Raw genomic sequence first — 12,704 nt, forward strand, 5'->3', positions numbered from 1 at the left:
AACAAATTATTCTCGAGCAATTGATAGAAAAGCAAATAATTATGAAGATATCTAAGGCAATGATTATGCATGTAGGAATCATGTCCACGCCAGGTAGACCGAAACGATTCTGCATATACTACTATTACTCCACACATCGACCGACTCCTGCCTGCATCTAGAGCATTAAGTTCATGAAGAACAGAGTAACGCATTAAGTAAGATGACATGATGCAGAGGGATAAACTCAAGCAATATGATGAAAATCCCATCTTTTTATCCTCGATGGCAGCAATACAATGCGTGCCTCGCTACCCCTACTATGTCACTCGGAGAGGACGCCGCAAGGTTGAACCCAAAACTAAGCACTTCTCCCATTGCAAGTATTACCAATCTAGTTGGCCAAACCAAACCAATAAATCGAAGACACTTGCTAAGATATGAAATCATGCATATAAGAATTCATAAGAGATTCAAATAATATACGGAGATAATCTGAACATAAACTCACAATTCATCGAATCTCGACAAACACACCGCAAAAGAGTAATACATCGGATAGATTTCCATGATAATCATGAAGAACATGGTATTGAAGATCAAAGAGAGAGAATAAGCCATCTAGCTACTAGCTATGGACCCGTAGGTCTGTGGTGAACTACACACGCATCATCGGAGGGGCAATGGAGTTGATGTACATGCCCTCCATGATCAATTCCCTCTCCGGCAGATTACCGGAAAAGGCTCCCAGATTGGATCTCACGGGAACAGAGCTCCCTGTGGCGGAAAAGTATTTTCGTGGATCTTTCTTGCAATGGGTAAATATTTGGGAATTTATAGGCCGAAGAATAGGGTTAGGAGGCCTCCACGGGACCCACAAGCGAGGGGTGACCCCCCTAGGGCGCACCCTGCAGGCTTGTGGCATCCCGTCAGGTGCCCTGCACCCTACTCCAAGTCTTCTAGGTCTCTTTTGGACCAATAAAAATCATTCCGGAGATTTTATTCCGTTTGGACTCCGTTTAATATTCCTAATCTACAATACTCAAAAACATGGGGAAAAACAGAAACTGGCACTCGACTCTAGATTAATAGATTAGTCCCAAAAATAATATAAAACAGCATATTAATGCATATAAAACATCCAAAATGGATAATATAATAGCATGGAACAATCAAAAATTATAGATACGTTGGAGACATATCAAGCATCCCCAAGCTTAATTCATGCCCGTCCTCGAGTAGGTAAATGATAAAACTAGAATTTTTGATGTGGAATGCTACCTAACATATTTATCCATGTAATATTCTCTATTTTGGCATGAATATTCATATCCATAAGATTCAAAACAAAAGTCTAATATTGACATAAAACAATAATGCTTCAAGTATACTAATAAGGCAATTGCTTCCTTTCAAAATAACATGGTCTTAGAAAGTTATCCCTACAAAATCATATGGTGTGGCTATGATCCATCTTCAACACACAAAGTATCTAAATCATGCACAATCCCGATAAAAATCAAGCAATTGTTTCACACTTTTTATGTTCTCAAACCTTTTCAATTCTCACGCAATACATGAGTGTGAGCCATGGATATAGCACTATAGGTGGAATAGAGTATGGTGAAGGTAGAAAAAAAAATAAGAAGATAGTCTCACATCAACTAGGCATATCAACGGGCTGTGGAGATGCCCATCAATAGATATCAATGTGAGTGAGTAGGGATTGCCATGCAACAAATTCACTAGATCTATAAGTGTATGAAATCTCAAAAAAGGAAACTAAGTGGTTGTGCAAAAGATGTAATTCCACTAGTTATATAAAAGTGACAAAATAGGAGAATCTCTATGAAGAACATGGTGTTACCTTGAAGCACAAGTGTGGAAAATGATAGTAGCATTGTCCCTTCTCTCTTTCTCTCATATTTTTTCTTTTTTTTCTTTGTTTTGTGTAGGCTTCTTTGGCCTCTTTTTTTATGGGCTTCGCTGGCCTGTTTTATTTTTGTGTAAAGTCTGGAGATTCATCCCAATTTGTGAGGGAATCATAGCTTCCATCATCCTTTTCTCACACGGGACAATGCTATAATAATGCAAATCATCACACTTTTATTTACTTACAACTCAAAGATTACAACTCGATATCTAGAACAAAACATGACTCTATAAGCAATATGGAAGTGATGGTGTGTGTCATAAAAATAGGACGGTGGTGTTGCATGGCAATATATCTCAGAATGGCTATGAAAATGGTGGTTGTTTTGAGGAAAATATATGGTGGCTGTTTTGAGGAAGGTGGGTTTAATGTACCGGCGAGAGTTGCGCGGTACTAGATAGGCTAGCAAAGGTGGAAGAGTGAGAGTGCACATAATCCATGAACTCAACATTAGTTATAAAGAACTCACGTACTTATTGCAAAAGCCTATTATTTATCGAAGCAAAGTATTAGACGCATGCACCTAGGGGAAGGGTTGGTAGGATTTAACCATTGCGCGATCCCGACCTCCACACAAAGGTTGACAATCATGAAACAAATCATGCACCGACTTCATCACATAACGGTTCACCATACGTGCATGCTACGGGAATCACAAGCTTTAACACAAGTATTTCTTCTAATTCACAATTACTTACTAGCATGACTCTCATATTACCATCTTCATATCTCAAAATTATATGCAAGGAATCAAACTTCTCATCATATTCAATGCACTTAATATGAAAGTTTTTATATATCCCTCTTGGATGCCCATTATATTAGGACTAAATTCATAACCTAAACTAATTACCATACTGTTTAAAGATCTCTCAAAATAATATAGGAGAGGTAGGGGAGTTTAATAATTTCCATAAAACACCACACCCCCATGCTCTAAAAGATATAAGTGAAGCACTAGAGCAACACTGGCTAGCTCAAAAGATATAAGTGAAGCACAAAGAGTATTCGAATAAATTCACGATTCAGCGTGTATTTCTCAAAAGATGTGTGCAGAAAGGCTGATTGTGGAAAACTAAAAAGTAAATACTCATATCATACAAGACGTTCCAAGAAAAACACATATCATGTGGTCAATAAAAATATAGCCTCAAGTAAATTTACCGATGGATTGAAGACGAAAGAGGGGATGCCTTCCAGGGCATACCCAAGCTTAGGATCTTTGGTATCCTTGAATATGGCTTGGGGTGCCTTGGGAATCCCCAAGCTTAGGCACTTTCCACTCCTTATTCCATAGTCCATCAAATCTTTACCCAAAACTTGAAAACTTCACAACACAAAACTCAACAGAAAACTGATGAGATCTGTTAGTATAAGAAAAATAAATTACCACTCATTATTTATTTATATTGATGTAATATTAACTGTATTCCAACTTCTCCATGGATCATACCCCCAATACAACCCATAGATTCATCAAAATAAGCAAACAACACAAAGAAAACAGAATCTATCAAAAACAGAACAATCTGTAGCAATCTGTTTACTTCGAATACTTATGTAGCTCCAAAAAAAATTGAAACATTAGGAAATCTGGGAAATTTGTAAATAAATCTTGTGTAAAAAATTCAGATCAAAAGCACGTTCGAGTGAATTTACAAAATTCCTGGACTGAGAGCGAAAGTTTCAGTTTTTCAGCAAAATCAACTTGCAAACACCGTAGACCATCCCAAAGGTCATACTTGGCTCAAACACTAACTAAAACAAGAAAACACAATTACTATAGAGGTAATAATGTGTGCAGCACTCAAAAACATAAGCAAAAAACAAAAGCAAAATAAATAAAATTGGGTTGCCTCCCAACAAGCGTTATCATTTTATGCGCCTAGCTAGGCATGATGATTTCAATGATGCTCGCATAAAGGTAAAGAATTAAAATATAAACAGAGGATCATGAATCACATGACAAGCATATTTAAGTCTAAACCACTTCTTATGCATAGATATTTTCTGATCAAACAAATTATGGGAACAAGAATCAATTAACATAGGAAGGGAAAACAAGTATAACTTCAAAATTTCCAACACATAGAGAAGAAACTTGATATTATTGCAATATGTAAAAGCATATGTTCCTCTCTCATAGTAATTTTAAGTAGCATCATGAATAAATTCAAAAGTATAGCTATCACAAAAAGCATTATTTTCATGATCCTCATGCATAAAAGTCTTACAATCTTCCAAGGTAGGGATTAACATTAACTAAAGTCATGACCTCTCCAAACCCACTTTTATCAAAAAAATCATAAGATTGAACACTCTTCCAATATGTGGGATTCTTTTTACCTAAAGTTGACACTCTTCCAAACCCACTTTCGATATCATATTAATAAATAGTATTAAATAAATTATCAAGATCATAAGAAGCATTATCACCCCAATCATGAGCATTGCAATAAGTAGTGGTTATGGCAAACTCATCAAATATAGCATCCCCAAGCTTATGGGTTTGCATATCATTAGCACAACTGATAGAATTTATAACAATATCATTGCAATCATGCTTTTCATTCAAGGAAACATAGTGAACCACTTCATCACAATTTTCAGATTCACGAATCTCAAGCAAAACTTTATGGAGATAATCAAGTAGACTCAACTCACTAGCAATTGGTTCATCATAATTGGATCTCTTGAAAATATTAGCAAGTGGATGAGGATCCATATCAATATATTTTTAGCAAGAAAAGATGCAAGCAAATAGAAGGCACATTGTAACACAAGTAGACAAAAAGAGATCCGACGAGAAAAAGGTGAATAAAACAACAAATTGGTGAAGTGGTGGAGAGGAAAAAGAGAGGCAAATGGAAAATAAAGTAAATGCAAGAGATCAGTTTTTGATGGGTACTTGGTAAGATTGATCTTGCTATGTATCCTCCCCGGCAACAGTGCCATAAATCCTTCTTGCTACTTCTTGAGCTTGCGTTGGTTTTCCCTTGAAGAGGAAAGGGTGATGCAGCGAAGTAGATAACTATTTCCCTCAGTTTGTTGAGAACCAAGGTATCAATCCAGTAGGAGGAACAAGCAAGGCCCCAATCATAGTACCTACACAAATAATCAAACTCTTGCACCCAACGCTAAAAAGGGGTTGTCAATCCCTTCAAAGTTATTTGCAAGGATGAGCTCTGATAGAGATAGATATAAAAGATTGCGGAAACAAAAGTAAATAAATTGCAGCAAGATAGTTTTGGTATTTTTGGTTTATAGATCTGAAAGTATAATATGGAAAATAGACATGGGGGCCATAGGTTTCACTAGAGGCTTCTCTCATAAGGGAAAATAATACGATTGGTGAACAAATTACTGTCCAGCAATTGATAGAAAAGCGAATAATTATGAAGATATCTAAGGGAATGATTATGCATATAGGCATCACGTCTGTGTCAAGTAGACCGAAACAATTCTGCATCTACTACTATTACTCCACACATCGACCGACTCCTGCCTGCATCTAGAGTATTAAGTTCATGAAGAACAGAGTAACACATTAAGTAAGATGACATGATGTAGAGGGATAAACTCAAGCAATATGATGAAAACCCCGTATTTTTATCCTCGATGGCTACAATACAATACGTGCCTCGCTACCCCTATTATGTCACTGGATGAGGACACCACAAGATTGAACCCAAAACTAAGCACTTCTCCCATTGCAAGAATTACCAATCTAGTTGATTAAACCAATAACTCGAAGAGACTTGCTAAGATATGAAATCATGCATATAAGGATTCAGAAGAGATTCAAAAAATATACATAGATAATCTGAATATTAACTCATAATTCATCAGATCTTGACAAACACACCGCAAAAGAGTATTACATCGGATAAATCTCCATGAAGATCATGCAGAACATGGTATTGAAGATCAAAGAGAGAGAATAAGCCATCTAACTGCTAGCTATGGACCCGTAGGTCTGTAGTGAACTACTCACGCATCATCGAAGGGTCAATGGAGTTGATGTAGGTGCCCTACGTGATCAATTCCCTCTCTCACAGAGCACCAGAAAAGGCTCCCAGATTGGATCTCACGGGAACAAAGGCTCCCGGCGGCGGAAAAGTATTTTCGTGTCTCTTTCTTGCAATTGGGATATTTGGGAATTTATATGCTGGAGAATAGGGTTAGGAGCTTGCAGGGGACCCACAACCAAGGGGCGCCCCCCTTAGGATGCGCCCTGCAGGCTCGTGGCCTCCCGGCAGGTGCCCTGCCCTTTAATCCAAGTCCTCTCGGTTTCTTCTGGTCCAAGAAAAATCATTCTGGAGATTTTATTCCGTTTGGACTCTGTTTAATATCCTTATCTGAAATACTCAAAAACATGGAAACCCATATAAACTAGCACTAGGCACTAGAATAGTTACTTTGGAATCAACAATATAAGGTATAAACTTATCACAAGCAAACACAACTGCTGAAAATTCATTTTCAGTGCTATTGTAGTTTTTTTGAGCACTTTCTAGAGTTTTACTAGCGTAATTTATGACATTTAATTTCTTATCAACTCTTTTCCCTAGAACAACACCAACATCGTAATCACTCGCATCACACATAAATTCAAAGGGTAGATTCCAATCACGTGGTTGAACAACACGTGAAGTGATCAAGGCTCTCTTAAGAATTTCAAATGCTTCTACACAATCATCATCAAAAACGAATGGAACATGCTTTTGCAAAAGATTAGTGAGAGGCTTAGAAATCTTAGAGAAGTCTTTAATAAACCTCCTATAGAAACCAACATGACCAAGGAAACTTCTTATACCTTTGATATCTGTTGGACACGGCATATTTTCAATAGCATCAACTTTAGCTTTATCAAGTTCAATACCTCTTTCCAAGATTTTGTGTCCCAAGACAATGCCTTCATTGACCATAAAGTGGCACTTCTCCCAATTCAACACAATATAAGTTTCTTCACATCTCTACAAAACTCGATCAAGGTTGCTCAAGCAATCATCAAAAGAATTTCCGTAAACGGAAAAATCATCCATGAAAACCTCAACAATCTTATCACAAAAGTCACAGAATATAGCCATCATACATCTTTGAAAGGTAGGAGGTGCATTGCATAAACCAAAAGGCATACGTCTATAAGCAAAGGTACCGAAACGGCAAGTACAAGTGATATTCTCTTGATCCTCTTTTGACACAGGTATTTCAGAGAAACCAGAATAACTGTCTAGAAAGCAGAAATGTGTATGTTTGGATACTCTTTCTAGAATTTGATCAATAAAAGGTAGCGGGTAATGATCTTTCCTATTAGCCTTATTTAATTTCATAAAATCAATTACCATTCTATATGATCTAACAGTTCTTTGCGGGATCAATTCATTTTTATCATTAGGAACAACGGTAATACCTTCCCTTTTAGGAACACAATGAATGGGACTAATCTATCTACTATCACCAATAGGATAAATTGTACCTACCTCCAGAAGCTTAAGTATTTCATTTCTTACCACCTCCTTCATTTTAGGATTTAATCGTCGTTGGTGATCAACAATTGGTTCAGCATGAGGCTCCAAATTGATTTTGTGCTCACATAGAGTGGGACTAGTGCCCTTAATATTATCAAGAGTATATCCAATAGTGGCACGGTGCTTGCTCAAAGTTTTAAATAATCTCTTTTCTTCATGCTCTGAAAGGTTAGCACTAATAATAACAGGATATATCTCTTTTCCATCAAGATAAGCATACTTCAGAGTATTAGGTAATTGTTTAAGCTCAAACATGGGTCGCCCTTCGGTGGAGGAGGATCCCCAAGTATTTCAACAAGCAGGTTGTGTTTTAAAATAGGCTACTGATCAAAGAAAATCTTATCTATTTCATTTCCTTCATTCATATGTATATCATTTTCATGATCTAGCAAATATTGTTCTAAGGGATCTGTAGGAGGCACAATGATAGGAGCGAGACCAGTAATTTCATCTTTACTAGGCAATTATTTGTCATGGGGTTGTCTACGAAATTTAGAGAAATTGAACTCATGAGACACATCCCCAAAACTCACGAGACACAATCAATCTTAGCATTAACAGCATTCAAGAAGGGTCTACCGAATATAATGGGACAAAAATCATCTTGTCGGGAAGCGAGAACAAGAAAATCAGTAGGATACTTTATTTTCCCACACAAGACTTCAACATCTCTAACAATCCCAATTGGTGCAATAGAATCTCTATTAGAAAGCTTGATGGCAACATCAATTTCTTCTAATTCAGCTGGTGCAATATCATTCATAATTTCTTGGTATAAGGTAAAGTGAATTGCACTCACACTAGCACCCACATCACATAAGACATGATAACAATCATCTCCTGTTTTAACAGAAAGAATAGGCACGCCAACAATAGGTCTATGTTTACCCTGAGTATGAGGTCTAGCAATTCTAGTAGCTTCATCATAGGAATGAATGACATGCCCATCAATATTATCAACAAAGAGATCTTTAACCATAGCAATATTAGGTTCAACTTTAATTTTTTTCACGAGGTATAGGTGTTCTAGTACGACTCTTACGAACCACAGTTGAAGCTTTGGCATGTTCCTTTATTCTAACACGAACGGGTGGTTTCTCAATATAAGCAATAGGAATAACAGGATCAACATTATCAATAATAGTTTCTTCTTCAACTTTAATAGGTTCAACCACGTTAACTTCAATGGGAGGATGATATTTAAACCACTTATCCATGGGGAGATCAACATGAGTAGCAAAATATTCACAAAATGAAGCTACTACCTCAGAGTCAAGTCCATATTTAGTGCTAAAATCACGAAAAGCGTCGGTGTCTATAAAGGACTTAACACAATCAAACTTAAGGCTTACACCTGACTCATTACCTTCTCAAGTTTCCAATCTTCAGAGTTACGTTTAATTATTTACAATAAATCCCATTTGAATTCAATATCTTTCTTCATAAAGGAACCAGCACAAGAAGTATCGAGCATGGATTGACCATTATGAGAGAGCCGACCATAAAAATTCTGAATAATAATTTCTCTCAGGAGCTCATGATTCGGGCATGAATATAACATTGACTTAATCCTCCCCCAAGATTGAGCAATTCTTTCTCCTTTACGAGGCCAAAATATATAAATATAATTCTGATCACGATGAACCAGATGCATAGGATGAAACTTCTGATAAAATTCCAATTTCAATCGGTTGTAGTTCCATGATCCAATATCATCACATAGCCTATACCACATCAACGCCTTCTCCTTCAAAGATAAAGGAAATGCCTTCTTCTTGACATCATCCTCGGGAAGACCTGCAAGCTTCAATAATCCACAAACTTCATTCACATAGATTAGATGCAAATTAGGATATAGTGTTCCATCTCTTGCATAAGGATTAGCTAGCAGTTTTTCTATCATACCAGAAGGAATTTCATAATAAATATTTTTAGTAGGTGCAAGAGGTTGAGGAGCATCTCTTTGTGCTTTCGTTCGGGCGAAGATACCCCGAACAAGCCTCTCAAAGGATTATTTTCCATAGTGATACGTGAGAGTAAATTTCGGCACAATATATAAATTTTTCCTTCCCAAGTTCAACTCACCAAAGGCGCTTCACTCCCCGGCAATGGTGCCACAAAAGAATCTTGATGACCCACAAGTGTAGGGGATCTATCGTACTCCTTTTGATAAGTAATAGTGTCGAACCCAACGAGGAGTAGAAGGAAATGACAAGCGTTTTTCACAAAGGTATTCTCTTCAAGCACTGAAATTATCAGCGACAAATAGTTTTGTGATAAGGTAATTCGTAATGGGTAGCAAGTAACTAATGTAAAAAATGGTGCAGCAAAGTGGACCAATCCTTTTGTAGCAAAGGACAAGCCTGGAAAAATTATTATATAAAGCAAAGCGCTTCCCAGGACACATGGGAATTTTTGTCAAGCTAGTTTATATCATGCTCATATGATTCGCGTTCGTTACTTTGATAATTTGGTATGTGGGTGGAACGGTGCTTGGGTGCTGCCCTTCCTTGGACAAACATCCCACTTAATATTAACCTCTCTCGCAAGCATCCGCAAATATGAAAGAAGAATTAAGATAAATATAACCATAGCATGAAATATATGGATCTAAAGCAGCCCCTTATGAACCAACACATAGACTAGGGTTTAAGCTTCTGTCACTCTAGCAACCCATCATCTACTTATTACTTCCCAATGACTTCCGCTAGGCCCAAATAACGGTGAAGTGTCATGTAGTCGACGTTCACATGACACCACTAGAGGAGAGACAACATACATTTCATCAAAATGTCGAACGAATACCAAATTCACATGATTAGTTATAGCAAGACTTATCCCATGTCCTCAGGAACAAACATAATTACTCATAAAGCATATTCATGTTCATAATCATAGGAGTATTAATAATCATTAAGGATCTGAACATATGATATTCCACCAAGTAAACCAACTAGCATCAACTACAAGGGGTAATCAACACTTAGTTTTGAGACAAAGATCAGATACAAGAAATGAACTAGGGTTTGGAGAGGAGATGGTGCTGATGAAGATGTTGATGGAGATTGACCCCCTCTCGATGAGAGGATCGTTGGTGATGACGATGGCGTTGATTTCCCACCCCCACACCCCCCCCCCCCGGAGGAAATTTTCCCGAGAGAATAGCTCCGCCGGAGCTCTAGGTTGGTTGTGCCGAAGTTCCACCTCGAGACGGCGGCGCTTCACCCTAAAAGTTCAGATATGATTTTTCCACGTCAAAACCCTTCATATAGCAGAAGATGGGCACCGGAGGCCTGCCGTGGGGCCCACAAGCCTACAGGGCGCGCCTAGGGGGGTAGGTCGCGCCCCATGGTTTGTGGCCATTTGGTGGGTCCCCTGATGTATTTCTTTCGCCCAATATTTTTTTGTATTCCAAAATTATTCTCCGTAAGTTTTCAGGACTTTTGGAGATGTGTAGAATAGGTCTCTCAAATTTGCTCCTTTTTCGGTCCAGAATTCCAGCTGTCGGCATTCTCCCTCTTCATGTAAACCTTGTAAAATAAGAGAGAAAATGCATAAGTATTGTACCATAATGTGTATTAACAGCCCATAATGCAATAAATATCGATATAAAAGCATGATGCAAAATGGACGTATCAAGCATGGGCACACGTCTCAGAGTGCGAAGCAAAGCTGGTATGGAGAGCCGTCTACACGTCTGGAGACATAGCGACAAAGATAACCTGCAACAAGACCCCCTTTGTGAGAGAGGACTGTATAGCAGAGAGGAAGGTTTGGTCTTGTGCCACCCACACATGATGCGCCGCATGATATGGCGGAGGGCATGGTAGGGTGCCATCAACATAACCCTCGAGGTAGTGACTACAAAGAAGCGGCAGTACCTGGGCGCGCCATGACAGATAATTATTCGTCTTGAGCTTCACCGGGATCAGAAGCGCAAATTAGAATGGGGCAGTCGCAAAGTAGCTCTGGGATGGCACATCTCCCTGTTGGGTCGAGGAGGGCGCCACCTCCATCGAGGAACCACCATAGGGCACCGGAGAGGACGAGTAGGCACCATAAGTCGGGGGCGCAGGTGCACCATAGGGCGCCGGCTTCCCAGCTAGGGCACCACGCGACGTCGGGAGAGATAACGACGGGGTAGACAAAGCATCACCACAGGTTGTCGATGGATGTGGCAGCGTCGTGCCATAGGAGACAAGAAGTGCAAGCGAGCGTCATAGGGGCGACACCATAGGGAGCCGGCGGCGCCACCGACGCATCGGGAGCACCGTAGGGCAGAGGGTACCTGGCCAGCCAGTCACGGCAGCAGGCCCATAGGCTGGCTGTGGCATCGGGCCAAAACTAGGGGCGGATACAGTGTAGTAGATAGCGGTAGTGGCGGGATCAGACCCGGCAGAGGAGCGCTAGCGCCCGACGTGACGGCAACCATCATAGCGCCAGCCACAGAGGCAAGCGGGCACGGCGACAGGAATGGCGAGACGAAGGCGGCGGCCGAAGATGCGGCGGCAGGCGGGTCAGTCGCAGTGGGCGAGGCCAGCGAGGAGAGGCGATCGCGGCGAGTGCGGCGGCGATCGAGGCAGATGCAAAAGCAACCGAAACCTAATCTGATACCATGTAAAACACAATGTTGTGGGAAATTTCACGACACCCTATACGGGGTGTGTCTATCACACATATATAAGGGGTATACATAGTATAGGGGTATATACGGAAGCTTATACAAATGCATAGTTTAACAGTCAACGTATACGAGAGAGAATTGATCTTGTTGAAGAAGGTTACCACCGATGAGTCAAGTTTCTTCACCTGGCCCGGTTCCGAACGAGTCCGCATCACTCGGGCATTGGACTGGGACGCAAAGGTGCTCGAGAGCATGGACAGGGCATTATAGGAGGACGCAACAAACATCATCATGTCGGCGACCTCAATTGTGGATGATGCGAGGATCGCAGAAAGGATCACTTGATCCTATTGGTGACATGCCTTGTACGCCAGATTAGGAACGACCATCTCGGTCAGTTACCTTGACCTCTTTGCCGATCGGTCTGAGTGTCAAAGTGGTGAGGGGGCACAAGAGGGTGCCATCAACATAACCAAGGAGGAGATGACTGCACAGGACAGAAGTGGCATGCGCCCGCCAGATCATGAAGGTATCCAGTGAGAGCTTGACGGTGATCAGATGCTTGAAGTGAAACGGGCCAGTCAAAGCGATGCCAAGGAAAGTCGACGAGGAGGAGGAAGAAACAATGAAGGGTGAG

The sequence above is a fragment of the Hordeum vulgare genome, chromosome 6H (assembly GCF_904849725.1).
Source record: "Hordeum vulgare subsp. vulgare chromosome 6H, MorexV3_pseudomolecules_assembly, whole genome shotgun sequence".
Classification (NCBI taxonomy): Eukaryota; Viridiplantae; Streptophyta; class Magnoliopsida; order Poales; family Poaceae; genus Hordeum; species Hordeum vulgare.